Here is a 5,427-nt window from a genome sequence, read left to right as displayed (position 1 = left end):
CCTAATTCTCTTTTTTTAAGATTATTTTTTAGGCATGTTAGATCTTTATTTGACAGGACAGATGAAGACATGAAAGGGGAGAGAGAAGGGAGAACGACACACAGCAAAGGGCCACAGGCCAGAGAAAAACCCTGGCCCGCTGCGTCGAGGAGTGAACCTCAGAAGCAATAGGCTTAGTCGCCTCCTACCTTTCTCAAAAGGACCGGCACAGGGACTGTTTTTCCTCTAAATTTGCCTTCACCGATTCACACACTTGTGTCCTACTCCCTGAAGAAAAAGATAATGTGCTCCTTGCCCCGGTGTCACTAGAAATTCTGCCAGATGCGGCCTTTTCAGCCGGATGTCTGCTTCATTCCGCTTTCTTTGTGTTGGCATTTTAAACTCTGGTTGATTTCTGAGATCCATGGTTACCTGCTCCCCAGATCTCTGCAGGGTAAATCCAGACAGCTAGCTAGACCATCTGTCCATCAGAGTTTTCTGTTGCACGTCTAAAACAACTTTTGAACGCACGTTTCACCAAAACAAGTTCAATTCCAAGGCTATTTTGCAGCGGCACCGTGGCTCCGTCCGGAACTTAGCGCCGTCCAAGACGATTGTGATTGGTTTAAAGAAATGCCAATGAACCAGAGCGTGTAATTCTTCCACCGTGAAATGCTGGGTGGACTAGCCAGACCCTCCTCCGCGGCACTGTGCAGGAAGGTCTGGCTAAATGAGACAACCAGGGACTCTGAACATGCCAGTTTTGATTATTGGGGTGATTGTCATCTATCCATCTTTGTCTGCTTATCCGGTATTGGGTCGCGGGGGCCACAGTTCTAGCAGGGGACCCCAAACTTCCCTCTCCTGAGCCACATTAACCCAATCCGACTGGGGGATCCCGAGGCGTTCCCAGGCCAGGTTGGAGATATAATCCCTCCACCTTGTCCTGGGTCTTCCCAGAGGCCTCCTCCAATGATTGCAATAAACATAATTCAGAGAGGGAGGTATTAAGAAAAATATATTTATGTCTGCTTTGTCTTGGAGCCTAAAGGGTTATAACAAGAAACATGTGGGCATTTACCAGTCAGAAAGGTTTAAACAAAAATATTCTATGAAGTTGCTTCATGGGAAATGTAAGATCCACTGTTTTTGAAGTTTGGCCCATGCTGGGAACTACAAATCAGGAGCATATCTCAGCCTCAGACACTCACCATGACTACTGACCTTACAAGCCACAGGGTGTTCATCAGGAGAACAAATGGAAGAGGATCCAGTTGCATCAGTAGCAGGCGAGTACTTGATTGATTTTTGCTGTTGTATTTGCTAAAACCTGGTTTCTTGTGTGTTGTCTTCTGCTAATGGATGCAGCAGCTGCACCTGGATGCATATTTAGTGTGTTCTGTCTTGAATTCACCTCCAATAGCTGTGACTGCCACAGAGTTTCTGCATATTGATATAGACATGCTGCCATCTAGTGTGTAAAAGATGCGTTGCAAAGTTTTGCAGTTTACCACATTTGATAAGACTTTGTCCCAAGGGCCCCCGTTTGATCATCTGTTGCTTTTGAATGTTTGATTACAGAAAGTGTATAAAACTCATGACCAACATATCATTTAATCATTTTGTTACTTATAGGTGGATTTATAGTGAAAAGAAAATCATGCCCCTTTTTGCTGGGACCCCCCCACTGTGGGAACCACTGCTCTTACACAGGGGTTCCCAAAACTTTCAGCCCACGACCCCCAAAGTAACGGTGCAAGTGACTAGCGACCCCCCCCCCACTATAAACGTATGTAAACATTATATAACATTATATATATATATAAGCACGCGCTATAGGCGTGAAAATCAAAAGAGCTGTTCCCTTTTTATTTATTTATTTGCTTGGTTTTATTTTAAATTTAGCCACAAGTTTTATCTTGTGTCAAAATCATGGCTAACACATGCTATTTCTAATTGTTTTTAAATTTTTGTTTTATTTCTGGAAATCAACTTGCAACCCCCCCTCTCTGGCTTGCGACCCCCCTGTGGGTCCCGACCCCCACTTTGGGAATCACTGCTCTAACAGACAGTCATGTGCTACCAATCCTTTGTAAATCCATTTTACAGCTCTGAACTCCTCTACCTGAACAATGATTCTGAACAATCTGACAAGATGGTTTCCATTATTGGTGATTACAAATACAAATACCAAAATTCAAACCATAAAAACATGGCTTTAATAGTGGTGGGTAGGAAAACAACAAGTCACAAAGCCATCAGGCCAGAAAAGGGTTTAGTGCCGTTTCCTTCCTTTTTTTGCTACATTGTTATTGTAATTTAATACGTGTTGCGAAAATAATCCCATTAAGATTACTTTATGAATTATGTGGACTACACCTAGGTAACACTTTATTTTGAAAACCGGACGTAGCCACACGCGTATCAATCCGCTAGAAAAAGGGCACCTCAGTTTTAGCCATTGACAGTTAGAGCGTTGGTTAGCCAGCAGTTTGTAAGGTATGACCTTTCTTATACTGTCTATGGGCAAAACCCATAAACTGTTAATATTAATATACAGTCTATGGTGATACCTAGCTAAGACAAGAACGAGTCGTATAAGCATTTCCTCTATAACGTGATAGTTAACAAACTGCGTATTGACTTTGTTAATGATGAATTTAGCTAAATATTGACTTATTTCTTTAGCAGATATGATATAATTGCTTAACGTTACTAAAATGATAGGCTCAGTAATGTTAGCTAGTAAATGCAATACATTTAGAATAGCTTTAGTTTAGAGTTCAACAGATGACGCTGAGCTAACTCGGCTGTGTTTTTTAATGATTGTCGGCTAACTAAATAACGTATTGTGCTAGCTAGCGTTAGCTTACTTCCGTTATTAGTGAGTTAACGGCAGGTGCTCAGGCTTGTTGAGACTGGTTCAGATAGGCAGCCCGTTGCAGCAGCTCATAGTTAGAGTGTGAGCCCAGACTAAATGTTACGATAAACTAGTTAGCTAGTTTGACTGAAGCTTGGTCTATGTTTTCACCACGGAGACGTAAGGTTCACCTTGTTACACTGGTGTAACGTTATAGTCCACATTAACCATAATATTGTCGTAGAAAATGGCCAATCAGAGAAAGCACGACTGATGCAGTGTTCATTACCGTGTTGTTGTCTTTCGAGCCCGGTTCAAAGTAACTCACCAAACAACATACGGTAGGTCTACATCAACTAGGACAACCTCAACCTAACGTTACAGCTGTTGCAAAATAACTATTGACAACTTCTGTCACAGTTAAATTATTTATATACTGTATAGTAAAGAATATAAGACAAATACTGTTGTATTTGGTTGCACCTTACAGAGAGAAAGAATGAAAACGAAAAACATTCCTAGCCAATTGATAAACAATAGGCCTATTTATTATATTTTTACTGGATTGATTATTGTTATTTATTTGTTTATTTTCATAATTCAAACATTAAAATATTTTTTTATTATTAGGCTGCTGTGTTTTGTATACAAACACACCCTTCAGCAGCTTCTAATAACACTAACTAAACTAACTAAATAAGTATAAGTGTAGTTTGGGTTCAACATGTGCTTGACCTCTTCTTCACTTTTAAATTGATTTTTGACCTTAATCACTTTGTTTGTAGCCTGGAAATCCAGACCCAAATCCAAAAGATTAAAGGTGCTCTAAGCCTTGTCACGCGTGTTTTAGGCTACAACATTTGTTGTCACATGCACCAAACATCTCCTCACTGTCTGCTAGCTGCTTGTCCCCAGAACACACTGTAAAAAACATCTCCTCACTATCTGCTAGCTGCTTGTCCCCAGAACACACTGTAAAAAACATCTCCTCACTATCTGCTAGCTGCCTGTCCCCAGAACACACTGTAAACAAAAACATCTCCTCACTATCTGCTAGCTGCCTGTCTCCAGAACACACTGTAAAAAACCTCTCTTCACTATCTGCTAGCTGCCTGTCCCCAGAACACACTGTTAAAAAAAACTCTTCAATATCTGCAGCTGCCGTCCCCAGAACACACTGTTAAAAAAAAACTCTCTTCACTATCTGCTAGCTGCCTGTCCCAGAACACACTGTAAAAAAAAAAACTCTCTTCACTATCTGCTAGCTGCCTGTCCCCAGAACACACTGTTAAAAAAAACCTCTCTTCACTATCTGCTAGCTGCCTGTCTCCAGAACACACTGTTAAAAAAACTCAGCCAAGGGTCTACAAACGGCAACAACAACTAACTGCGCCCACCTGCACCATGAAGCATACACACACAGTGTACCAGCGTTCCAGCCAATAACCGACAAGAAAGATTTGGGGGTGGAGGATGGGGAGGGTGGTGCTTAGAGCTGGGTTTGAACTTAGACGTAGTCATATTCAGTTGCCACACTTATCTTTTAGCACTGACTTAATATAGGGCCCTATGGAATCTGTCTTATAGCTTTTTTAAATTCTGGATTTTGCGATTCCGTCCATGATTCTGTTATCACAGAAACTATTGGGCTCTATATTAATGCTGCCATCAGCCTGTGACTGGCCCCAGCCGGGCCCTTGTCAAACAAAAAAAGACACTTGCCACCGGGTTAAACAAGTTTTCAGGGGGGAACCCTGCTATGAAACTGGCACTGTTTTGCTTTCCTGTGCGAGACCATGATGACATTATTTTATCATGTCTTTATCAAATCCATCATATCTTTCTCCTTAGTGTCATGGTTTGGGTGTGTTTCAGTTAAGCACAAGAATCAAATTGTAAGATGGTCATGTAAGCTGACTGGGGAGCCCCAGCTGCACCCCACATCCCTGTATGCCAAACAACTACAGTGGATAGCTATCATCGCTATGCACCCTTTGAATAGGGAATCCCAATATCTCCCCTTTGGGCGGAGGCTAATAGTCCCTGGTTGTAGAACTACAAGATTTAAAACAGTTTTTCCCCAGTGACAATCACTCTGTTGAACAAACTGTAGAATTACGTGTATACGCACAAGCACCTTGGTCATGTCCTAGCTGTAGAATTTCTGCATATAACTGCACAAGTCAATATAGTCATGTACTGTTACTGTACTGTCTGTTTTATATGTCTTAATGTTTTTGTGTGTTGCGTGTTATGTGGTGGTCTGAAAAGTTGTAAGGATGTCCTGTCTCTTAGACTGTAAACCTAATTTACCTACGGGTACTAATAAAGTAACCTGAACCTGAACATGAACCTGAACTTTCTTTTTGGCATTGTCAGCACTTCCTTTGCTTGTGGAAGTAGAGTCGGAGTCAAGGTTGAAATCCCTTATCCACTAGGCTAACAGCCAGTCAGTCAGCTTTCCCATTCTGCATTTTATTTCTATACATCCTAATCTCCTTAAATAAAAATGAGACTGGTAATGTAAATAGTGATAAAAGAACAATTTCAGGTTTTGGAAAGAAATGATTGTGTGTGTGTGTGTGTGT

At 41.3% G+C, this 5,427-nt stretch overlaps 1 protein-coding gene across 2 annotated transcripts in view; it reads left to right on the top strand.

Annotated features, from left to right (window-relative positions):
- The first annotated feature begins 2,382 nt into the window (after nucleotides 1–2,382).
- dglucy (D-glutamate cyclase) overlaps nucleotides 2,383–5,427 on the top strand; it is a 13,546-nt gene continuing 10,501 nt past the window's right edge. For both annotated transcript variants that reach the window (XM_032500131.1, XM_032500130.1), the window contains exon 1: nucleotides 2,383–2,478. The gene's annotated coding sequence lies outside the window, so the exon portion shown is untranslated. The remainder of the gene's footprint in view (nucleotides 2,479–5,427) is intronic.

The sequence above is a fragment of the Etheostoma spectabile genome, chromosome 20 (genome assembly GCF_008692095.1).
Source record: "Etheostoma spectabile isolate EspeVRDwgs_2016 chromosome 20, UIUC_Espe_1.0, whole genome shotgun sequence".
Taxonomy (NCBI): domain Eukaryota; kingdom Metazoa; phylum Chordata; class Actinopteri; order Perciformes; family Percidae; genus Etheostoma; species Etheostoma spectabile.
This window is presented reverse-complemented; position numbering and strand designations above follow the sequence as displayed.